This window comes from Pseudophryne corroboree, chromosome 6 (assembly GCF_028390025.1).
Source record: "Pseudophryne corroboree isolate aPseCor3 chromosome 6, aPseCor3.hap2, whole genome shotgun sequence".
Taxonomy (NCBI): Eukaryota; Metazoa; Chordata; class Amphibia; order Anura; family Myobatrachidae; genus Pseudophryne; species Pseudophryne corroboree.
In genome coordinates this window covers 806,644,368-806,670,780 of record NC_086449.1, presented here as the reverse complement: position 1 = coordinate 806,670,780, position 26,413 = coordinate 806,644,368, and the positions used below count along the sequence as shown (strand labels likewise).

Sequence of the window (26,413 nt, the reverse complement as noted above, 5' to 3'; positions counted from 1 at the left end):
ACCTACTCTCCCGGAAGCTGCGGGAGGCTCCCTTTTTTGGGGGGGGTAACCCTCCGCACCCCCGGAAGAGTGGGCAGGTCTCCCGCATCCTGCTCGCACCCTAGTGATGCGAGCAGGATGGAGAGATAACCTCACGCATTCGCGGGTACGTCAGGTGGAGAAGGGGTTAAAATGACGCAAATTGCATCGTTTTAGCCCCGCCCCCTTCACGCGGACCCGCGAATAGCGGCATTTCCCGATGCGGGGGACGGGGCTTAGTGATGTCACAGTCCGGCCCGGCCCCCAAGACACCTGCAGCGTCTCCTCTCCGGGCTTCTCCCGGAGAGGAAAAATACAATGTAGGTAAGTATGGTTTGTATTCAAACTGGTAGATGTACCAAATACACAATGGTATGTGTGTATGCGACAGCGCACAACTCTCAACGTGCCTGCCGGTCTGCACCTGTATCATATGCGCAAGGTTAGTGTCACACATATACAGGACACCCATGTTATAAAACATTTGTAATCAGTGAAATACACATTGACAATTACAATGTCATAAGAGAAAAAAGATAATACAATATAAAGAAAAACCTTACGGAATATAGCAGATAAATGCCTTGTATATTAAACATACAAAATCATACAGGGGGAGAGATATCAAAACTTGGAGAGAGATAAAGTAGACAGTGATAAAGTACTAGCCAATCAGCTCCCAGCTGCCATGTTACAGGCTGTGTTTGAAAAATGATAGGTAGGAACTGATTGGCTGGCACTTTAGCTCTCTCCAAGGCTTGATACATCTCCCCCACAATATGTTCATGAGCTGGCAAAAAAAAAAAACAACAACACCCAGCTTCCGAGGGGAAACCACAATCAGGGGTGATTAGGTATTGCATCATCAGATTACTGACAGCCGCAATCAGTCAGACTTTGGCAGGCATATACAGTGTACAGTGTATATTACACACATCCCCTTCAATCTGCTTGCAATTATGCAAACATGACCTGACTAAATTTGGTCTATGTAAGTACGCCCCTTCCCTCGCCTGCCCCACTGCACCAGTTGCAAGCAGGCATCAGATTACAGCTAATCTACATACTCCCATCCATATTTTTTTTGAAATGGGAATGCGCAGAACCAACATCTGTATTTGGCGCTATGCTAAATGGCATAAACTCCGCACGCTGCACACTGTATCCAGTAGAGTGTAGAAAATACATCCGCCTAAATTATTGCTTAGAAGCTACGTACTGTATATGGGAACAAGGGAATAAAGACTGCATTCTCCTGCGTAGGGTAAGATCAATCCTTATAAACAAGCATGGGCAAAAGGTCAGGGAGGTTAAATTGAGAACATCTTTGTTCTAAAATCAATACAACAATCTTTGTGCAATACAGTATCTCTGAAACACGCATTATAGAGCTGAATATGTATCCACTTGTGAGCTCAATATTGGCTCCCGTTTGTGCGAGATACAGTAGAGACTTCCATAATGATTGCGGAAATAATCTTGTAATCCTTTCATACTGCTGGGACTGAGACACTTGTAGCTGGGCAGAGACGTGAGCTTCACTACGCGTTTCATGTGGAACCTTTGTAAATCCTCAGGGAAACTAGATGATTTTTCAAGCACGAAAAATGAAATGCAACCTTTACACAACTATTTGTTTGGATAATACATATTCCTCATATGGTGTTTTAGATGTTTAATCTGTGCTGTTCTGCAGGGTAATAGTATCTATTATATAATGCTCTAAGGCTGTGTGTCTAGCCCCACCCCCTTTCTCCCCTCACAGCTCTCACTGGCTGCCTGCTAGGCAAAGCTGCATTTGTCCCACACCAAGCAGCGTTGACAGTGCCTGCAGCAGGCCATGGGGGTAGCTTATTCTCCAGAGAGCCCAGGAGGACTCTCTAATGCCCTTATTTATCAATGAGTGATACATTTCACTGTGAGTGATAACTTACACCAGCCAATCAGCTCCTAACTGCCATGTTATAGACTGTTTGAAAAATGAGAGTTAGGGGATGATTGGCTGGTGCAATTTATCACTCACAGTGACATTTTTCACTCATTGATAAATAAGGGCGTAAGTCTGAGGAGTAAATTTACTTAGGGTTCTAATAATGAAAAGTGATGTTGCCCATAGCAACCAATCGGATTCTGTCTATCATTTCCCTATTGCATCCTAGAAAATGATAGACAAAATATGATTGGCTGCTATGGGCAACATCACCACTTTTCATTTTTAGAACCTTTAGTAAATTTACCCCTGAGTCTCACGGATATTCTGGGAGAATAGGCATGCTTGTTTAATAATAAGACATTTTAAATAGCACATGGTGCATGTTTTATTATGTGAATACTTAGTGAATTAAAATAAGGAAATAATCACTGCTTGGAGATGTGTTATGTAAAATGACATACCTCCCAACTGTCCCGATTTTCGCGGGACAGTCCCGTTTTTTGGGGACTGTCCCGCTGTCCCACCCGCGGGCCACAGTGTCCCACGGTAGGGGGGGTCAGTCAATCGCTGCTCTGCTTAGCAGAGCAGCGGTGAATAGACGCTGTGCGCATGCGCACAGCGTCTATTCAGTGGAGTCAGAGGGAGAGGGAGCATGCCAGCGGCTCACAGAGCACTGGGCATGCCCCCTCAGTGACGAAAACGGGGGCGTGGCTCGCGATCGCGGTCCTCCCGCGAAGCCATGCCCCCTTTTCATAGGCCACATCCCTTTTTCGGGAGCGCGCGCTCCACAAAACAACAAAGTTGGGAGGTATGAAATGGACTCATCATAATAACACTACACACTGTGAAGGCAGACATTTTGTGGGCTGAGCCAATGTTTATGACACTGCAGGTTGAATATTGGTTCAGGCCACCCACAAAATGGCTGTCTCCACTGTGTGTAAGCAAAGGGCCCACTTCAGGTGATGCCATGGCACAAGTCTGTGATAACTGTGGGGAAAGTGATCAGTGATCACCTCATCCAGGGACAGTGAATACAATAAGCAATCAAAGCCATATATCTCCCTTTACAGCCTACATCACTGTGATAACATACTGTAGGGGTCTATTCATGAAGCAGTGAAAAGAGTGGAGAAGTGAGCCAGTGGATAAGTTGTCCATGGCAACCAATCAGCATTGACGTAACATTCATAATTTGCATACTTTACAATTATACAGAGTAGCTGATTGGTTACCATGGGCAACTTCTCCACTGCTTCTTGAATAGACCCCATATTCTGTTACAGGACATCTCCTGCCACTAACTGCTGATCTGTAATACAGTACTGGTATTAAATGGTTTTAGCAATTTTGGAATGATAACAGAAGTGTGTTACTGGTGCTGCTGTTGCTCGTGACGACCACTAGAGGAGGATCACTGCTAATCAGTATTCCACAGCTATCATTTGTACAGATCCACATTTCATTCTGAGGCTGGAGTCAGCATTAGTATTCCGATGTGATTGCTGGGGGTTTAGCAGAATAATATACTGTATGTCCTGGAAATAATTCCGCACGACACAATGTGAGACCTGCAGCAAGTAGAGAAAAAAAAAGAGACTAAAAAAAATATATATAAAAAGAAACCACAGATTGGAAATTCCTTTAGCACCTTATGTTATACATAATAATAATAACAATAATAATAATTAAAATTCTAATAATATTTGTGTTGCTATTATGCCTATTATTATTACAGTTATTAATTGCAGACTATGATCAACTTTTGTAAATATTTTTGTTATTCACACGGGTTCCTGGTATTATCCTTGCACAGTTTAATACTGACATATTATATCCCCTCTCTGGGTTCAATCCAACCAGGTGTGAGGTGCGAATTGCAGAATGCGAGGTGCAAGTTGCAGAATGCGAGGTGCGAGTTGCAGAATGCGAGGTACGAGTTGCAGAATGTGAGGTACGAGTTGAGTTGCAGAATGTGACGTGCGAGTTGCAGAATGAGAGGTGCGAGTTGCAGAATATGAGGTGCGAGTTGCAGAATGTGAGGTGCGAGTTGCAGAATGTGAGGTGCGAGTTGCAGAATGTGAGGTACGAGTTGAGTTTCAGAATGTGAGGTGCGAGTTGCAGAATGTGAGGTGCGAGTTGCAGAATGTGAGGTGCGAGTTGCAGAATGTGAGGTACGAGTTGAGTTTCAGAATGTGAGGTGCGAGTTGCAGAATGTGAGGTGTGAGTTGCAGAATGTGAGGTGCGAGTTGCAGAATGTGAGGTGCGAGTTGCAGAATGTGAGGTACGAGTTGAGTTGCAGAATGTGAGGTGTGAGTTGCAGAATGCGAGGTGCGAGTTGCAGAATGTGAGGTACGAGTTGAGTTTCAGAATGTGAGGTGCGAGTTGCAGAATGTGAGGTACGAGTTGAGTTGCAGAATGTGACGTGCGAGTGGCAGAATGAGAGGTGTGAGTTGCAGAATGCGAGGTGCGAGTTCCAGAATGTGAGGTACGAGTTGAGTTTCAGAATGTGAGGTGCGAGTTGCAGAATGTGAGGTGTGAGTTGCAGAATGTGAGGTGCGAGTTGCAGAATGTGAGGTGCGAGTTGCAGAATGTGAGGTACGAGTTGAGTTGCAGAATGTGAGGTGTGAGTTGCAGAATGTGAGGTACGAGTTGAGTTGCAGAATGTGACGTGCGAGTGGCAGAATGAGAGGTGCGAGTTGCAGAATGCGAGGTGCGAGTTCCAGAATGTGAGGTACGAGTTGAGTTGCAGAATGTGACGGGCGAGTTGCAGAATGAGAGGTGCGAGTTGCAGAATGTGAGGTGTGAGTTGCAGAATGTGAGGTGTGAGTTGCAGAATGTGAGGTACGAGTTGAGTTGCAGAATGTGACGTGCGAGTTGCAGAATGTGAGGTGTGAGTTGCAGAATGCGAGGTGTGAGTTGCAGAATGTGAGGTGTGAGTTGCAGAATGTGAGGTGTGAGTTGCAGAATGTGAGGTGCGAGTTGCAGAATGTGAGGTACGAATTGAGTTTCAGAATGTGAGGTGCGAGTTGCAGAATGTGAGGTACGAGTTGAGTTGCAGAATGTGACGTGTGAGTTGCAGAATGTGACGTGCGAGTTGCAGAATGTGAGGTGCGAGTTGCAGAATGTGAGGTGCGAGTTGCAGAATGTGAGGTACGAATTGAGTTTCAGAATGTAAGGTGCGAGTTGCAGAATGTGAGGTACGAGTTGCAGAATGTGAGGTGCGAGTTGCAGAATGTGAGGTACGAATTGAGTTTCAGAATGTGAGGTGCGAGTTGCAGAATGAGAGGTGCGAGTTGCAGAATGCGAGCTGCGAGTTACAGAATGTGAGGTGCGAGTTGCAGAATGTGAGGTACGAATTGAGTTTCAGAATGTGAGGTGCGAGTTGCAGAATGTGAGGTACGAGTTGAGTTGCAGAATGTGAGGTACGAGTTGAGTTGCAAAATGTGACGTGCGAGTTGCAGAATGAGAGGTGTGAGTTGCAGAATGCGAGGTGCGAGTTACAGAATGTGAGGTGTGAGTTGCAGAATGTGAGGTGCGAGTTGCAGAATGCGAGGTGCGAGTTGCAGAATGCGAGGTGCGAGTTGCAGAAATGTTTCAGAATATGAGGTGCGAGTTGCAGAATGTGAGGTGCGAGTTGCAGAATGCGAGGTGCGAGTTGCAGAATGTGAGGTGCGAATTGCAGAATGCGAGGTGCGAGTTGCAGAATGTGAGGTGCGAGTTGCAGAATGCGAGGTGCGAGTTGCAGAATGTGAGGTGCGAATTGCAGAATGCGAGGTGCGAGTTGCAGAATGCGAGGTGCGAGTTGCAGAATGTGAGGTGCGAATTGCAGAATGCGAGGTGCGAGTTGTCATTTTTTCTGCAAATTCATTTGCAACCCAATTAGAAACTCGCAGTGACCCAGGCAGAGTAATCGCGCATTTTTCCATTCGCACCTCCCTGAGGATGAGAGATGGTAGGGAAAATCCTTAAGCGCCCTACGCACTGGGTGCTGGTGGCGGGCGATATGAACGATATCGCTCAGAAACGAATGAGCAATATATCGTTCATATCGTTTAGTGTGTAGGCACCAACGATGAACGATGCGCTTCCCCGAGGTCGTTCATCGTTGGTTTCCCGTCGTTTTGCAATGGAGAACAATTTGGACGATAACGATCATCATTCAGATCGTTCATCGTCCAAATTGCTGCCGTCGCCCAGTGTGTAGGGCGCTTTATTTTAGGGTTAAGGTTCCTCCCCAGTGACTAATTAGGCAATTGAAAGTTTCAAATTAGCTTAATTAGTCCAGTAATTACTAGAGATGAGCGCCTGAAATTTTTCGGGTTTTGTGTTTTGGTTTTGGGTTCGGTTCCGCGGCCGTGTTTTGGGTTCGAACGCGTTTTGGCAAAACCTCACCGAATTTTTTTTGTCGGATTCGGGTGTGTTTTGGATTCGGGTGTTTTTTTCAAAAAACACTAAAAAACAGCTTAAATCATAGAATTTGGGGGTCATTTTGATCCCAAAGTATTATTAACCTCAAAAACCATAATTTACACTCATTTTCAGTCTATTCTGAATACCTCACACCTCACAATATTATTTTTAGTCCTAAAATTTGCACCGAGGTCGCTGTGTGAGTAAGATAAGCGACCCTAGTGGCCGACACAAACACCGGGCCCATCTAGGAGTGGCACTGCAGTGTCACGCAGGATGTCCCTTCCAAAAAACCCTCCCCAAACAGCACATGACGCAAAGAAAAAAAGAGGCGCAATGAGGTAGCTGTGTGAGTAAGATTAGCGACCCTAGTGGCCGACACAAACACCGGGCCCATCTAGGAGTGGCACTGCAGTGTCACGCAGGATGGCCCTTCCAAAAAACCCTCCCCAAACAGCACATGACGCAAAGAAAAAAAGAGGCGCAATGAGGTAGCTGTGTGAGTAAGATTAGCGACCCTAGTGGCCGACACAAACACCGGGCCCATCTAGGAGTGGCACTGCAGTGTCACGCAGGATGTCCCTTCCAAAAAACCCTCCCCAAACAGCACATGACGCAAAGAAAAAAAGAGGCGCAATGAGGTAGCTGACTGTGTGAGTAAGATTAGCGACCCTAGTGGCCGACACAAACACCGGGCCCATCTAGGAGTGGCACTGCAGTGTCACGCAGGATGTCCCTTCCAAAAAACCCTCCCCAATCAGCACATGATGCAAAGAAAAAGAAAAGAAAAAAGAGGTGCAAGATGGAATTGTCCTTGGGCCCTCCCACCCACCCTTATGTTGTATAAACAAAACAGGACATGCACACTTTAACCAACCCATCATTTCAGTGACAGGGTCTGCCACACGACTGTGACTGATATGACGGGTTGGTTTGGACCCCCCCCAAAAAAGAAGCAATTAATCTCTCCTTGCACAAACTGGCTCTACAGAGGCAAGATGTCCACCTCATCTTCACCCTCCGATATATCACCGTGTACATCCCCCTCCTCACAGATTATCAATTCGTCCCCACTGGAATCCACCATCTCAGCTCCCTGTGTACTTTGTGGAGGCAATTGCTGCTGGTCAATGTCTCCGCGGAGGAATTGATTATAATTCATTTTAATGAACATCATCTTCTCCACATTTTCTGGATGTAACCTCGTACGCCGATTGCTGACAAGGTGAGCGGCGGCACTAAACACTCTTTCGGAGTACACACTTGTGGGAGGGCAACTTAGGTAGAATAAAGCCAGTTTGTGCAAGGGCCTCCAAATTGCCTCTTTTTCCTGCCAGTATAAGTACGGACTGTGTGACGTGCCTACTTGGATGCGGTCACTCATATAATCCTCCACCATTCTATCAATGTTGAGAGAATCATATGCAGTGACAGTAGACGACATGTCCGTAATCGTTGTCAGGTCCTTCAGTCCGGACCAGATGTCAGCATCAGCAGTCGCTCCAGACTGCCCTGCATCACCGCCAGCGGGTGGGCTCGGAATTCTGAGCCTTTTCCTCGCACCCCCAGTTGCGGGAGAATGTGAAGGAGGAGATGTTGACAGGTCGCGTTCCGCTTGACTTGACAATTTTGTCACCAGCAGGTCTTTCAACCCCAGCAGACTTGTGTCTGCCGGAAAGAGAGATCCAAGGTAGGCTTTAAATCTAGGATCGAGCACGGTGGCCAAAATGTAGTGCTCTGATTTCAACAGATTGACCACCCGTGAATCCTTGTTAAGCGAATTAAGGGCTGCATCCACAAGTCCCACATGCCTAGCGGAATCGCTCCCTTTTAGCTCCATCTTCAATGCCTCCAGCTTCTTCTGCAAAAGCCTGATGAGGGGAATGACCTGACTCAGGCTGGCAGTGTCTGAACTGACTTCACGTGTGGCAAGTTCAAAGGGCATCAGAACCTTGCACAACGTTGAAATCATTCTCCACTGCACTTGAGACAGGTGCATTCCACCTCCTATATCGTGCTCAATTGTATAGGCTTGAATGGCCTTTTGCTGCTCCTCCAACCTCTGAAGCATATAGAGGGTTGAATTCCACCTCGTTACCACTTCTTGCTTCAGATGATGGCAGGGCAGGTTCAGTAGTTTTTGGTGGTGCTCCAGTCTTCTGTACGTGGTGCCTGTACGCCGAAAGTGTCCCGCAATTTTTCTGGCCACCGACAGCATCTCTTGCACGCCCCTGTCGTTTTTTTAAAAATTCTGCACCACCAAATTCAAGGTATGTGCAAAACATGGGACGTGCTGGAATTTGCCCATATTTAATGCACACAGAATATTGCTGGCGTTGTCCGATGCCACAAATCCACAGGAGAGTCCAATTGGGGTAAGCCATTCCGCGATGATCTTCCTCAGTTGCCGTAAGAGGTTTTCAGCTGTGTGCGTATTCTGGAAAGCGGTGATACAAAGCGTAGCCTGCCTAGGAAAGAGTTGGCGTTTGCGAGATGCTGCTACTGGTGCCGCCGCTGCTGTTCTTGCGGCGGGAGTCCATACATCTACCCAGTGGGCTGTCACAGTCATATAGTCCTGACCCTGCCCTGCTCCACTTGTCCACATGTCCGTGGTTAAGTGGACATTGGGTACAACTGCATTTTTTAGGACACTGGTGAGTCTTTTTCTGACGTCCGTGTACATTCTCGGTATCGCCTGCCTAGAGAAGTGGAACCTAGATGGTATTTGGTAACGGGGGCACACTGCCTCAATAAATTGTCTAGTTCCCTGTGAACTAACGGCGGATACCGGACGCACGTCTAACACCAACATAGTTGTCAAGGCCTCAGTTATCCGCTTTGCAGTAGGATGACTGCTGTGATATTTCATCTTCCTCGCAAAGGACTGTTGAACAGTCAATTGCTTACTGGAAGTAGTACAAGTGGGCTTACGACTTCCCCTCTGGGATGACCATCGACTCCCAGCGGCAACAACAGCAGCGCCAGCAGCAGTAGGCGTTACACGCAAGGATGCATCGGAGGAATCCCAGGCAGGAGAGGACTCGTCAGAATTGCCAGTGACATGGCCTGCAGGACTATTGGCATTCCTGGGGAAGGAGGAAATTGACACTGAGGGAGTTGGTGGGGTGGTTTGCGTGAGCTTGGTTACAAGAGGAAGGGATTTACTGGTCAGTGGACTGCTTCCGCTGTCACCCAAAGTTTTTGAACTTGTCACTGACTTATTATGAATGCGCTGCAGGTGACGTATAAGGGAGGATGTTCCGAGGTGGTTAACGTCCTTACCCCTACTTATTACAGCTTGACAAAGGGAACACACGGCTTGACACCTGTTGTCCGCATTTCTGGTGAAATACCTCCACACCGAAGAGCTGATTTTTTTGGTATTTTCACCTGGCATGTCAACGGCCATATTCCTCCCACGGACAACAGGTGTCTCCCCGGGTGCCTGACTTAAACAAACCACCTCACCATCAGAATCCTCCTGGTCAATTTCCTCCCCAGCGCCAGCAACACCCATATCCTCCTCATCCTGGTGTACTTCAACACTGACATCTTCAATCTGACTATCAGGAACTGGACTGCGGGTGCTCCTTCCAGCACTTGCAGGGGGCGTGCAAATGGTGGAAGGCGCATGCTCTTCACGTCCAGTGTTGGGAAGGTCAGGCATCGCAACCGACACTATTGGACTCTCCTTGTGGATTTGGGATTTCGAAGAATGCACAGTTCTTTGCTGTGCTGCTTTTGCCAGCTTGAGTCTTTTCATTTTTCTAGCGAGAGGCTGAGTGCTTCCATCCTCATGTGAAGCTGAACCACTAGCCATGAACATAGGCCAGGGCCTCAGCCGTTCCTTGCCACTCCGTGTGGTAAATGGCATATTGGCAAGTTTACGCTTCTCCTCCGACAATTTTATTTTAGGTTTTGGAGTCCTTTTTTTTCTGATATTTGGTGTTTTGGATTTGACATGCTCTGTACTATGACATTGGGCATCGGCCTTGGCAGACGACGTTGCTGGCATTTCATCGTCTCGGCCATGACTAGTGGCAGCAGCTTCAGCACGAGGTGAAAGTGGATCTTGATCTTTCCCTAATTTTGGAACCTCAACATTTTTGTTCTCCATATTTTAATAGGCACAACTAAAAGGCACCTCAGGTAAACAATGGAGATGGATACTAGTATACAATTATGGACTGCCTGCCGACTGCAGACACAGAGGTAGCCACAGCCGTGAACTACCGTACTGTACTGTGTCTGCAGCTAATATAGACTGGTTGATAAAGAGAAGATGTCTATGTAACTATGTATGTATAAAGAAGACTGAAAAAAATCCACGGTTAGGTGGTATACAATTATGGACGGACTGCCTGCCGAGTGCAGACACAGAGGTAGCCACAGCCGTGAACTACCGTACTGTACTGTGTCTGCAGCTAATATAGACTGGTTGATAAAGAGAAGATGTCTATGTAACTATGTATGTATAAAGAAGAATGAAAAAAAACCACGGTTAGGTGGTATACAATTATGGACGGACTGCCTGCCGAGTGCAGACACAGAGGTAGCCACAGCCGTGAACTACCGTACTGTACTGTGTCTGCAGCTAATATAGACTGGTTGATAAAGAGAAGATGTCTATGTAACTATGTATGTATAAAGAAGAATGAAAAAAATCCACGGTTAGGTGGTATTACAATTATGGACGGACTGCCTGCCGAGTGCAGAGACACAGAGGTAGCCACAGCCGTGAACTACCGTACTGTGTCTGCTGCGACTGGATGATAAATGATATAAAAAATATATATATATCACTACTGCAGCCGGACAGGTATATATTATATATTATATAATGACGGACCTGCTGGACACTGTCTGTCAGCAGAATGAGTTTTATTTTTATAGAATAAAAAAAAAAAAAACACACAAGTGAAGTCACACGACGAGTGTTTAACTTTTTCAGGCAATCACAATATAAGTATACTACTAACTATACTGGTGGTCAGTGTGGTCAGGTCACTGGTCAGTCACACTGGCAGTGGCACTCCTGCAGCAAAAGTGTGCACTGTTTAATTTTAATATAATATGTACTCCTGGCTCCTGCTATAACCTATAACTGGCACTGCAGTATTGCTCCCCAGTCTCCCCCACAATTATAAGCTGTGTGAGCTGAGCAGTCAGACAGATATATAATATATATAGATGATGCAGCACACTGGCCTGAGCCTGAGCAGTGCACACAGATATGGTATGTGACTGACTGAGTCACTGTGTGTATCGCTTTTTTCAGGCAGAGAACGGATATATTAAATAAACTGCACTGTGTGTCTGGTGGTCACTCACTATATAATATATTATGTACTCCTGGCTCCTGCTATAACCTATAACTGGCACTGCAGTAGTGCTCCCCAGTCTCCCCCACAATTATAAGCTGTGTGAGCTGAGCAGTCAGACAGATATATAATATATATAGATGATGCAGCACACTGGCCTGAGCCTGAGCAGTGCACACAGATATGGTATGTGACTGACTGAGTCACTGTGTGTATCGCTTTTTTCAGGCAGAGAACGGATATATTAAATAAACTGCACTGTGTGTCTGGTGGTCACTCACTATATAATATATTATGTACTCCTGGCTCCTGCTATAACCTATAACTGGCACTGCAGTAGTGCTCCCCAGTCTCCCCCACAATTATAAGCTGTGTGAGCTGAGCAGTCAGACAGATATATATAATATTATATATAGATAATAGATGATGCAGCACACTGGCCTGAGCCTGAGCAGTGCACACAGATATGGTATGTGACTGACTGAGTCACTGTGTGTATCGCTTTTTTCAGGCAGAGAACGGATATATTAAATAAACTGCACTGTGTGTCTGGTGGTCACTCACTATATAATATATTATGTACTCCTGGCTCCTGCTATAACCTATAACTGGCACTGCAGTAGTGCTCCCCAGTCTCCCCCACAATTATAAGCTGTGTGAGCTGAGCAGTCAGACAGATATATATAATATTATATATAGATAATAGATGATGCAGCACACTGGCCTGAGCCTGAGCAGTGCACACAGATATGGTATGTGACTGACTGAGTCACTGTGTGTATCGCTTTTTTCAGGCAGAGAACGGATATATTAAATAAACTGCACTGTGTGTCTGGTGGTCACTCACTATATAATATATTATGTACTCCTGGCTCCTGCTATAACCTATAACTGGCACTGCAGTAGTGCTCCCCAGTCTCCCCCACAATTATAAGCTGTGTGAGCTGAGCAGTCAGACAGATATATATAATATTATATATAGATAATAGATGATGCAGCACACTGGCCTGAGCCTGAGCAGTGCACACAGATATGGTATGTGACTGAGTCACTGTGTGCTGTGTATCGCTTTTTTCAGGCAGAGAACGGATTATAAAGTAAACTGCACTGTCCTCACTAGTAAACTCTCTCCACTCAGTCTCTACACTTCTACAGTAACAGTACTCCTCCTAGTCAGCTCCAGTAAATCTCTCTCAGTCTCTTATAATCTAAATGGAGAGGACGCCAGCCACGTCCTCTCCCTATCAATCTCAATGCACGTGTGAAAATGGCGGCGACGCGCGGCTCCTTATATAGAATCCGAGTCTCGCGATAGAATCCGAGCCTCGCGAGAATCCGACAGCGTCATGATGACGTTCGGGCGCGCTCGGGTTAACCGAGCAAGGCGGGAAGATCCGAGTCGCTCGGACCCGTGAAAAAAAACATGAAGTTCTGGCGGGTTCGGATTCAGAGAAACCGAACCCGCTCATCTCTAGTAATTACATGGGTTTCAAAAAAATGGCCTCAAATTACCACAAAATCAACTATTTCATTGCTTGATGTGGCCGCATTTAATTAGAGGGTTTTTTTTGTTTTGTTTTTAATAATTGCTTTTTATATTTCTTTTTTATAGTTCACAAGTCACCTCAAAGTACCCTTAAAAGCATCTTTTTTTTCCTACTTTTTTTCCTACTTTTTTTTGCATTTCTTGACATTTCACACAGCAACATACAATTTCTGAGGATGTCAGCATTGTGCTACAGACAAGTGGAATTATGTTGACATTCTAGTATCGACATGATAACTGATGAAAATATGACCAGGTACCATACACTTAAATGGGAATCTGATGTGAATTGAAATTGTCTAACTGCTATTCAGTTGTATTAATTTATAGTACACAAATGATAATAGTATTTAAATGATTATAACACGTTCCTTGTAGGAACAGCGTGGACGTCATTGCTTGTAACGGGTTAGTTCTGGAGTCATTCTCCTTTAGTTACTCCTTAGCATCGGGACACTCTGCCGCTGTCTGCACCAGAGTATATAAGCCTCAGGAACTGGTATCCAGTCTCACCAGTGCTAATGCGCTGTATGAAGACTGCAGGCAGGGCCAGCTCCAGACCTACTAGCACCCTGAGCGAGAAATTTTGAAGCGCCCCCTACCCCTCTAGCGCTCCTGATAAAGTGGGCGTGGCCTCGCAACTTTATATGATCAAACTCTAAATATATATTTATTTTCGCGGCCCAGCAGCCAATCAGGAGCCGCCGCTGCTGGTCTGCGAGCTCTGATTGGCTGACGGCCGGCACCATATTTGAAATGTCCGGCGCCCTTAAATAGCCAGCGCCCTGCGTGGCCGCTCCGGTTAGTTTTATTTCTTGGACTCTGCATGATCTGGTGTGGTTCGTTGGGTCGACAGTATCTAGGTTGACAGTCATTAGGTCGACCACTATTTTTCGACAGTGACAAGGTCGACAACTGAAATAGTTCGACACAGTCATCAGGTCGATATGGAAAAGGGCGACATGACAAAAGGTCGACATGAGAGTTTAAAAAAGAAAAGAAATTGGTGTCGCTTTCTTCGTAAAGTGACCGGGAACCCCAATTAGTGCACCGTGTCCCCTCGCATGGCTCGGTTCGCTCACCATGCTTCGGTCAAGGTGCCTCGCTACGCTACCGCTGCGCTCAGCACAGGTTACCATTCCCAATTGTAGTCCACGTGGATCGGAAAGTATGGAAAAGTAAAAAAAAATGAAAGAAAAGAAAGTGAAAAACGCATGTCAACATTTTCATGTGTCGGCCTTTGCTATGTCAGCCTAGTGACCACGTCGACCTAAAGAAAAATGTCGACACAAAGACCATGTCGACCTAATGCATGTCGACCTATAGTGGTCGACCTAATGAGTGTTGACCTAAGTGCTGTAGACCTAAAGACCGGATAATATGTGATCTGTTGCCAAGCAACTACGGAGAATTTAGGGTCTATCTGGGATGCATCTCCATTTGGGCCTGAGTGTCTGGAACATGATTGGCATATAAATGGAGCTAAAAATAAAATACATACTAAAACAAAAACGCTTCAATACCGATACTAAAACAGTTACGTCTTTGCCAAAAACTATCCAGCCTCTCTTTTATTATCTGGAAAAAGTGCTAGCTATGAAGGATACTAGAAGCCACCTTGCCCTTTAATGCTGTCTATAAAGGGCAATACGTTTTCCAAGGCTGTATATAGGGGTCCGGGCACCCGTGGCAAAGGGGAGGACCTGACCGACTAAAAGTTCTATTTAGCTGTGTCGCTCCACTTTATCTCTCTCCAAGGCTAAGTACGTAGACCCCTAAGTCAGGTGGCACCCCCTACCTTGGCCAGCGCCCCTGTCAAGTGCCATCCTGGCCAACCGGTGCTTACGGCCATTATGTTTTCATACTGACACAAAATTCCTCAGTGACTTGTATCATCCTTATATTATACAATAAATAGTGCATTTTACCATATACATTTCCTGTAACTTTGCACAGAATGTCCCATTTCTTGTTACCGACGTAGGAGTCTATGTACTAAGCACTGGAAAGAAATAAAGTGGACGTAGATAAAGGACGGGAAATACTAAAGGGAAAATGCGGTAAAACCGCCGAGGGTATCTTTATCTCCGTCTTTCTCCAAGGCTTAGTACATAGACCTCATAATTAGAAAAAAACTTGACTAAATTACGCTGAAGTCATGAATACAGTATCTATGACCATTGCTGATCTCAGGCAGTGTAATTCCCCTTCCGTTGGCAAGACCCTGTCCTGTATTTGCAGCACTCTCCCAGAAAGCGCCTTCCCCATTTATCCTGCCCCCAGTCACAGCCGCCATTTCTGCAGATGAAGTGAAATGTCCTCCTGAGTCTTCATCCTCCCAAGTGCTGTGACTAAAAATTCAGAATCCTGGTGAAATCCGGTAGAAGCGAGCTCATGAATCATTCATGCCGGGAGGAGAGCAGCTAAAGGGAGCCGCTCTGGTAGAAAGTGCGAGGCCATATGCTCCCTGAAGAGGAGAGATTTCATTTATCCTGCCGTGCACACATTTATAATGGCGACAGAGACATCCCTGTCCCTCATACGCCTCCCAATCTCTCACATTTCCTGCATGGTAGGTCATGGCGCTACGTTCTCCGTGTAGACTGGGGCTTAGGGCAGCAAAACTCTATTACAGCATATCATTTTTATTCAGTTCTAATTGTTTTATATTTGGTATCTGGTGTGTGACATGTGGCCAGTATAAAGACACAGCCAGGATCTAGGGAGTGCAGAGCTAAGGGTCTGCAGGACTGAGATGTCCACGTCCAAAGGTCGCTTCCCTAAAGCCCTCCTCAACCTCACGGTAGTGTTGTACACCCCTTCTCCTGCACATCCTCCACTCTATCAGACTCTGTGACTTCACTCCTCCGCCTATACTCCTACCTCACCTCGCCTTCTCTTCCCCTTCCCGTTGGTGTGCCTCAACATTCTGTCCATGGTCCCCTCCCTGCTCTTCTCACTTTACTCTTCTTCCCCTGGTAAGCTCATCAGCTCCTTCGGCCTCCAATAACACCTGTCTGCTGACGATACCCAAACTGACCTCTCATCCCCTGACCTCTCCTCTTCAGGCTCCTCCTGCATCACCTGCTAACTATCACTCGGCTCCACCTGAATGTCACAATGCTTCCTTAAACTCAATGAAGTCATTATTTTCCCCCCAGCCAAGGTCCCCTATCTTCCTACCCACTCTCCCTGACCATCACCAACATCTCCCTCCATTGTCGCCAACATCTCCATCCTTGAATCTTGTCTTCTCTACCTCTCCCCCATATTTAGTCCCTCTCCCTCTTTAGTCCCTCTGCAACGTTCTCCTAATGACTAAAGACCTGATTCAGAATTGGACACAAGCCGACTGCCTTGCGGTGACAACTTTGAATGAGCGTGCAGTATTTGCCTGATTTAAGAGTTCACCTTATGCATGCAGCCCCTCCCAATCCATCAGCTTGTTTAAGTAGACTATACTGCTATCAATTATTATTATTATTATCCTTTATTTATATGGCGCCACAAGGGTTCCGCAGCGCCCAATTACAGAGTACATATGCACATAATCAAAACAGGAAGACAGTGACTTACAGTTGAAGACAATATAGGACAAGTACAGGGTAACTAAGCATTACTACAATAGTAAACGACAGAGATAAGTTCCAAGGTGGCCAAAAAACTGCGGGATTTGGGCAGTTGAGGATTATTAAAGTAAGAAAAGGATAAGCACGTGAGGGAAGAGGGCCCTGCTCGTGAGAGCTTACATTCTAAGAGGAGGGGTGGACAGACAGGGGTGACACAGATGGGGTACATAGAGAGCGTGGAACAGAGGGTTAGGATGAGATTTGGCTGGGTTTGGTGAAGAAGTGGGTCTTAAGAGCCCGTTTGAAGTTTTGTAGAGAGGTGGAGACTCTGAGGGGGAGAGGTAAAGAATTCCAGAGAAAGGGAGCAGCACGTGAAAAATCTTGGAGATAGGAGTGGGAGGTATCAATGGGAACATAAACCAGCCTTATCCTTCGTGCAAGAGATTGTCTGAAATCATCTAGATCTCTGAGCACACCCAACTCTTAATAGTGATAATTATGGCCCATTGCACACTTAGCGTATGTGCATTCGCCATTACATTATTGAGGTATGTGGCACACCTGTATTTGAAAACAGTTTTGCAAAGGACATCATTAAAAAGGGACTTTTTCGCCAGTTTGAAATGTAAGTTTTTTCGGTAAAGTGAGGAATGAGAGAGTAACTCCTCTGACGTGTACCATCTCAATCATCCACAGTTCTGCCCAGCTCCTGAAAAAGTTCTAGGTACTTGTGAATCTTCTAAAATCTCATTCATACACCCATAATCTGTATTGTAGGTTCAGTAGTTCTTCTAAGAAAAGAAATACTTCTACTTATACAGTAAGTTAGTGACTTGGAAGCTTCACCCTTCCGAACCTAATTACTCATCTCTATCATCCTCATCCCCACCTATGCTCCATCTGCTCTATCATCCTCATCCCCACCTATGCTCCATCTGCTCTGTCATCCTCATCCCCACCTATGCTCCATCTGCTCTGTCATCCTCATCCTCATCCCCACCTATGCTCCATCTGCTCTGTCATCCTCATCCCCACCTATGCTCCATCTGGTCTGCCATCCTCTTCCCCACCTATGCTCCATCTGCTCTATCATCCTCATCCCCACCTATGCTCCATCTGCTCTGTCATCCTCATCCCCACCTATGCTCCATCTGCTCTGTCATCCTCATCCCCACCTATGCTCCATCTGGTCTGTCATCCTCATCCCCACCTATGCTCCATCTGCTCTATCATCCTCATCCCCACCTATGTTCCATCTGCTCTATCATCCTCATCCCAACCTATGCTCCATTTGCTCTATCATCCTCATCCCCACCTATGCTCCATCTGCTCTGTCATCCTCATCCCCACATATGCTCCATCTGCTCTATCATCCTCATCCCCACCTATGCTCCACCTGCTCCATCATCCTCACCTTTGCTCCATCTGCTCTGTCATCCTCATCCCCACCTATGCTCCATCTGCTCTATCATCCTCATCCCCACCTATGCTCCATCTGCTCTATCATCCTCATCCCCACCTATGCTCCATCTGCTCTGTCATCCTCATCCTCACCTATGCTCCATCTGCTCTGTCATCCTCATCCCCACCTATGCTCCATCTGCTCTGTCATCCTCATCCCCACCTATGCTCCATCTGCTCTATCATCCTCATCCCCACCTATGCTCCATCTGCTCTGTCATCCTCATCCCCACCTATGCTCCATCTGCTCTGTCATCCTCATCCCCACCTATGCTCCATCTGGTCTGTCATCCTCATCCCCACCTATGCTCCATCTGCTCTATCATCCTCATCCCCACCTATGCTCCATCTGCTCTATCATCCTCATCCCAACCTATGCTCCATCTGCTCTATCATCCTCATCCCCACCTATGCTCCATCTGCTCTGTCATCCTCATCCCCACATATGCTCCATCTGCTCTATCATCCTCATCCCCACCTATGCTCCATCTGCTCCGTCATCCTCACCTTTGCTCCATCTGCTCTGTCATCCTCATCCCCACCTATGCTCCATCTGCTCTATCATCCTCATCCCCACCTATGCTCCATCTGCTCTATCATCCTCATCCCCACCTATGCTCCATCTGCTCTGTCATCCTCATCCTCATCCCCACCTATGCTCCATCTGCTCTGTCATCCTCATCCCCACCTATGCTCCATCTGCTCTGTCATCCTCATCCCCACCTATGCTCCATCTGCTCTATCATCCTCATCCCCACCTATGCTCAATCTGCTCTATCATCCTCATCCCCACCTATGCTCCATCTGCTGTCATCCTCATCCTCACCTATGCTCCATCTGCTCTGTCATCCTCATCCCCACCTATGCTCCATCTTCTCTGTCATCCTCATCCCCACCTATGCTCCATCTGCTCTGTCATCCTCATCCCCACCTATGCTCCATCTGCGGTATCATCCTCATCCCCACCTATGCTCCATCTGCTCTGTCATCCTCATCCCCACCTATGCTCCATCTGCTCTATCATCCTCATCCCCACCTATGCTCCATCTGCTCTATCATCCTCATCCCCCACCTATGCTCCATCTGCTCTATCATCCTCATCCCCACCTATGCTCCATCTGCTCTATCATCCTCATCCCCACATATGCTCCATCTGCTCTATCATCCTCATCCCCACCTATGCTCCATCTGCTCTATCATCCTCATCCCCACCTATGCTCCATCTGCTCTATCATCCTCATCATCCCCACCTATGCTCCATCTGCTCTATCATCCTCATCCCCACCTATGCTCCATCTGCTATGTCATCCTCATCCCCACCTATGCCCCATCTGCTCTATCATCCTCATCCCCACCTATGCTCAATCTGCTTGTGACCACTCTCAATGGAACAACTCTATGGCAAAATTCCAAATGTGAACACTCAGCTGCGGTGCGAGGACCAGAAGAATTGGGATTCTCTCCACGGGGGACGATGAAGAACAATGAGGTAACACGCAGTTAGCAATGTATTTACTTCTATTCACTTGTAAAGAGAAGTTAATATATTGTTAGCTGTGCATTAACCAACTTCTCTCTGCACTGCAGAATGGAACGCCAGGAGACTCAGACATTCGGACGCCACAAACGCCACGTGGTTTCTACGTGTCCTGCATTTTGTTTACAGGATAAGCAGCGCAAACGCTAGAAATAAAACAAATTCCACCTTTCGTATATAAATTCATATAGATTTTGGTTAGGGAGGGGCACATTTATAGAGAGTTACGGCCTGATGGTAGAATACAAGTGTGGACGGTGCTGCAGCTGCATTTTGTAAAATAATTTAATTAGCAGAAAAAGAAAGGACCTCGGGTTGTTTTTATCCCATTTTGTTGGTAAAAGGTATGTACAGTACAGTAAGTGGGGTGAGTGAAGGGCAGTCATCTAAGTACAAATGTTTAAAAATAAAGAAATTAGATATATCCCTGTGATTTCCTATGTTAGCCATTGGGCCTTTGGACTTGCAGCAAGTTGTCAATGCACCAGACCTCTGATTGCAAAACACTGCCAAATGCCTCTCTGTTGCCCCATTCACTGTAATGCCTGAACCTGCTGCCACTACAGACTACACCTACTTCAGCCTCCTGGTCTAGATTTAGAATTGAACCAAGAAAACGTGTCTGTTGGTGCTTCTCCAATGTCATCATTGTACTGTATACCTGTCAGATCATTCTATCATCCTCATCAATGCTGCTGACCCCCATTCCCATTCCCTGAAGAAACAGCTGTTCGGCCAGTGATCCCTACTCCTTTTCCTGCAGTAACACCTGTCCAGCTGGTGACCCCCACTCCTGTTCCTGCAGTAACACCTGTCCAGCTGGTGACCCCCACTCCTGTTCCTGCAGTAACGCCTGTCCAGCTGGTGACCCCCACTCCTTTTCCTGCAGTAACACCTGTCCAGCTAGTTATCCCCACTCCTTTTCCTGTAGTAACACCTGTCCGGCTAGTGATCCCCACTCCTTTTCCTGCAGTAACACCTGTCCGGCTGGTGATCCCTACTCCCGTTCCTGCAGTAACACCTATCCGGCTGGGGATCCCTACTCCCGTTCCTGTAGTAACACCTGTCCGGCTGGTGACCCCCACTCCTCTTCCTGCAATAACACCTGTCCGGCTAGTTATCCCCACTCCTTTTCCTGCAGTAACACCTGTCCGGCTAGTTATCCCCACTCCTTTTCCTGTAGTAACACCTGTCCGGCTAGTGATCCCCACTCCTTTTCCTGCAGTAACACCTGTCCGGCTGGTGATCCCTACTCCCGTTCCTGCAGTAACACCTATCCGGCTGGGGATCCCTACTCCCGTTCCTGTAGTAACACCTGTCCGGCTGGTGACCCCCACTCCTCTTCCTGCAATAACACCTGTCCGGCTAGTTATCCCCACTCCTTTTCCTGCAGTAACACCTGTCCGGCTAGTTATCCCCACTCCTTTTCCTGTAGTAACACCTGTCCGGCTAGTGATCCCCACTCCTTTTCCTGCAGTAACACCTGTCCGGCTGGTGATCCCTACTCCCGTTCCTGCAGTAACACCTATCCGGCTGGGGATCCCTACTCCCGTTCCTGTAGTAACACCTGTCCGGCTGGTGACCCCCACTCCTCTTCCTGCAATAACACCTGTCCGGCTAGTTATCCCCACTCCTTTTCCTGCAGTAACACCTGTCCGGCTAGTGATCCCTACTCCTCTTCCTGCAATAACACCTGTCCGGCTAGTGATCCCTACTCCTGTTCCTGCAATAACACCTGTCCGGCTAGTGATCCCTACTCCTGTTCCTGCAGAAATACCTATCCGGCTGGTGAAGAAGAAAAGCAGAGCAGTTGCTAACCGCAACCACGCAACATCTAGATAGCATTCATCAGTAACATTTGATAAAATTACAGCTAGAATTTGATTGTTTGTTAGGAGACAGTTTCTCCAATCGTCCTCTTTATAAGGTTTGGTATATTTCCACCCAGTTGCATTGTCCGTAGCTGCGCCCGCCAGCCTCCAGAACACGCACAAAGTGCATCTCACTGTAAATATCTCTGGGATACAGAAATGTAGGCAGCCACCAGTTCCCCAGAGATCTCAGCCCCATTGTACATGCAATCTCAATAAGGTTTAATGCTGTTGATGCTTCCAGCAGTCCCAGATGCCTCTCATAAGACGGCATGCTATGTTTTTACACCATAAACCTAACAAGCCCTATGGCAGGCACAGAGCACACTTGCAGCTCCTGCCTATACACTGTGGTGACGGCGGTGACTGGAATTCTTTTTACAGGATCATTTCTCTTTAATGTATAATGCTGGGCTCTCCGCTGTCCCTCCTGCAAACTGCGCGGCCTGCGCTCTCCTGCCGCCTAAATCACACAGACGTCCGTGAGTCACACCGGTCCCACAAAGGCACTGATTAAGCTTTAGTTCAGTCTCTAGAAAGACCTGCAGCCCCCAGTTCCCCTGCAGATATATGCCATGCAGTAAAAACTGAGTGCATGGTCTCAAGCCAGCATAGTTTGTTACCGTGAGCCTGAACGACCAGCGACTCCAATGTACTGTTCCTGTTCTTTATATTTAATAGTGCAAACCACTAATAACAGACTTCTTTTCATGTGTGTTTGGTTGTGTGCTATTCAGCCCAAGGTTCTTCGGGCCTAATTCAGACCTGATTGCAAAAGCAAAATCTTTCTCTAATGCAGAGGTTCCCAAACTGTGTGTCGTGGCACCCTGGGGTGCCTCAGGACACTAGCAGGGGTGTCTTGGATTGCTGGTCCAGGACCAATTCAAACTATTTTTGGTCAAAGTAATAGACAAAACCAGTGCTTGTGGCTGCCAGTTATTAAATCTGAGGACAAACAGAAGCAAATATTGTCCCTCACCTCACTAATACCCCTTTTCCACTAGCTCAAAAAACATGGGTAAATGCACGGGGGCGCGCATTTACCCGTGTTTTTTGCAAGTGGAAAAGGGTAAACCCGGATCAAGTGACCCGTGAATCCTACCCGGCTATTTACCTGGGTAGGACACGGGACTGATCCGGGTAGGGTTGTAGTGTAAACGGGAGCCGTGTCGATGCGACACGGCTCCCATTTACACTGTATGGAAGGGCGGTGCTGGGAGATCATGTGATCTCCCTGCGCCGCCCCTGCAGCGTCACTAGAAGCGTCACCAACCCGGCATATGCCGGGTTGTGACTGCTGATGGGAAAGGGGCCGAGCACGGGTCGCAGCAGGGGGCAGCTCCCGTGTCAGGCTCCCGGCTGCGACCCGTGCTCGTAAGTGGAAAAGGGGTATTAAGGAACTAAGGATGACGCATAAACATAATTTACTTATTGGTGGTCATTCCGAGTTGTTCGCTCGTTATTTTTTTCTCGCAACGGAGCGATTAGTCGCTAATGCGCATGCGCAATGTCCGCAGTGCGACTGCGCCAAGTAAATTTGCTATGCAGGTAGGTATTTTACTCACGGCATTACGAGGTTTTTTCTTCGTTCTGGTGATCGTAATGTGATTGACAGGAAGTGGGTGTTTCTGGGCGGAAACTGGCCGTTTTATGGGTGTGTGTGAAAAAACGCTGCCGTTTCTGGGAAAAACGCGGGAGTGGCTGGAGAAACGGAGGAGTGTCTGGGCGAACGCTGGGTGTGTTTGTGACGTCAAACCAGGAACGACAAGCACTGAAGTGATCGCACTGGCAGAGTAAGTCTCGAGCTACTCAGAAACTGCACAGAGAAGTCTTTTCGCAATATTGCGAATCTTTCGTTCGCTATTTTGATAAGCTAAGATTCACTCCCAGTAGGCGGCGGCTTAGCGTGTGCAAAGCTGCTAAAAGCAGCTTGCGAGCGAACAACTCGGAATGAGGGCCATGGTTTTCTAAAATACTCAAATAAATTTTTGGCCTTGGGGTGCCGTGAAAGAATTCTGATACTCTGGGGCGCCATGATTCCAAAAAGTTTGGGAACCACTGCTCTAATGGAAAAAAACGTGTGCAGTGCAGGGGGGGGGGGGGGGGGGGGTAGGTTGCAGATGTAACATGTGCAGAGAGAGTTAGATTTGGGTGGGTTATTTCGTTTCTGTGCAGGGTAAATACTGGCTGCTTTATTTTTACACTGCAATTTAGATTTCAGTTTGAACACACCCAACCCAAATCTAACTCTCTCTGCACATGTTACATCTGCTCCACCAGCACTGCAGATGGGGGGTAATTCAGGCCTGTTCGCTAGCAAGCTGTTTTTGCACTGCTGCGATCAGATAGTTGCCACTTATAGTGGAGTGTATTTTTGCTTTGCAAGTGTGTGATCGCATGTGTATCAGAGCTGTACAAACAGATGTTGTGCAGTCTCTGCGCAGCACAGGACTTACTCAGCCGCTGCGATCACTTCAGCCTGTACGGGACCGGAATTGACTTTAGACACCCGCCCCAGAAACACGCTTGGACACGCCTGCGTTTTTCCAGACACTCCTAGAAAACGTTCAGTTGCCACCCACAAACGCCTTCTTCCTGTCAATCTCCTTGTGAACGCCCGTGCAAATGTACGTGCGAATGGATCCTTCGAACAAACCCATCGCTGAGCGGCGTTCCGCTTTGTACCTGTGCAACGCGCCTGTGCATTGCGGTGCATACGCAGTTTATACCTGATCACCCGCTGTACGAAAAATGCAGCCTAGCGATCAGGTCTGACTTACCCCTATGGTTTTGCCCATTAGAGAAAAATGTTGCTGTTGCGATCAGGTCTGAATTAGGCCCTTTACCAGGTGGTTGGTCTATTTAAAGTGTAGCAGTAGATGTTTGTACAGCCGTACTCAAAGTTACACACTTGGGGGGTAATTCAGAGTTGATCGTAGCAGCAAATTTGTTAGCAGATGGGCAAAATCGTGTGCACTGCAGGGGGGGGCAGATGTAACATGTGCAGAGAGAGTTAGATTTGGGTGTGGTGTGTTCAATCTGAAATCTAAATTGCAGTGTAAAAATAAAGCAGTCAGTATTTACCCTGCACAGAAACAATATAACCCACCCAAATCTAACTCCCTCTGCACATGTTACACCTGCCCCACCTGCAGTGCACATGGGCCCTCATTCCGAGTTGTTCGCTCGCTAGCTGCTTTTAGCAGCCGTGCAAACGCTAAGCCGCCGCCCTCTGGGAGTGTATCTTAGCTTAGAAGTGCGAACGAAAGGATCGCAGAGCGGCTACAAAATAATTTTGTGCAGCTTCAGAGTAGCTCCAGACTTACTCCTAGCTTGCGATCACTGCAGACTATTTAGTTCCTGTTTTAACGTCACGAACACGCCCTGCGTTCGGCCAGGCACGCCTGCGTTTTTTCACTCACTCCCTGAAAACGGTCAGTTACCTCCCAGAAACACCCACTTCCTGTCAATCACTCTGCGGCCAGCAGTGCGACTGAAAAGTGTCGCTAGACCTTGTGTGAAACTGCATTGGCTGTTGTGAAAGTACGTCGCGCGTGCGCATTGCGCCGCATACGCATGCGCAGATGAGCCGCTTTTTTACCTAATCGCTGCGCTGCGAACGAAAACAGCTAGCGATCAACTCTGAATTACCCCCTTTGTCATGTATGTGGGTAGCACAGAAGGGGAGTGGGGGGTGCTTATGTTGCAGCACTGGGAACGGGGCGAGGATGCTCCATCCTTCAACAGTTTATGCATTTCTCCATTGCATATTGCTTTGTGCTATGTTGTGATTTTAACTATAGCAAAGGCATGTGGGTAAAATAAATAGAGACAATTTTGACAGCATGGTTGGTGTAATGGTCAGCATTGCTTCTTCACCAACTTGAGGTCATGAGATCAATTCCTGACCAAGGCCCTATATGTGTGGAGTTTACAAGTTCACTCACGTTTGCGTGGGTTTTCCCTCACAATCTCCACACTTGCGTGTTTTTCCATGTGGTAGGGTATAATAGGATTTTGATAACCTACCGGTAAATCCTTTTCTCCTAGTCCATAGAGGATGCTGGGGACGACATCAAGACCATGAGGTATAGGCGAGATCCGCAGGAGACATGGGCACTCTAAAGACTTTTCATTGGGTGCAAACTGGCTCCTCCCTCTATGCCCCTCCTCCAGACCTCAGTTGTAGGAACTGTGCGCAGGGAGACTGACATTTCGAGGAAAGGAATTACTTAACTAGTGGTGAGATATCTACCAACTCACATCCTCAACCATGCCGCACAACATGGCATTCAACATAACACACGCCAACAGGCATGAACCAATTGCAGCAACATGCTGAAACCAAGATAACACAACTTGTGTAACTAATAACTAAACTGCAGGTAAAGTACGCACTGGGACGGGCGCCCAGCATCCTCTACGGACTAGGAGAAAAGGATTTACCGGTAGGTTATCAAAATCCTATTTTCTTATACGTCCTAGAGGATGCTGGGGACGACATCAAGACCATGGGGTCTATACCAAAGCTCCAGTACGGGTGGGAGAGTGCGGATGACCCTGCAGCACCGATTGACCAAACTTGAGGTCCTCATCGGCCAAGGTGTCAAACTTGTAAAACTTAGCAAATGTGTTTGACCCTGACCAAGTAGCTGCTCGGCAGAGTTTTAATGCCGAGACCCCCGGGCAGCCGCCCAGGATGAGCCCACCTTCCTAGTGGAGTGGGCCTTTACCGGCGTCGGTA

General features: G+C 47.2%; 1 protein-coding gene across 6 annotated transcripts in view; it reads left to right on the top strand.

The window, feature by feature from the left end:
• The window catches only part of CHRM2 (cholinergic receptor muscarinic 2), a 367,212-nt gene that overhangs the window by 316,842 nt on the left and 23,957 nt on the right, over nt 1-26,413 (top strand). Inside the window, exon 2 of one of the 6 annotated variants that reach the window (XR_010179747.1) lies at nt 13,298-13,351. The exons of 4 other annotated variants lie outside the window; for them this stretch is intronic. The gene's annotated coding sequence lies outside the window, so the exon portion shown is untranslated. Of the gene's footprint in view, nt 1-13,297; nt 13,352-13,393; nt 13,488-26,413 lie in introns of those variants that run through there. One more of the 6 variants, XM_063929004.1, reaches the window with a different exon arrangement.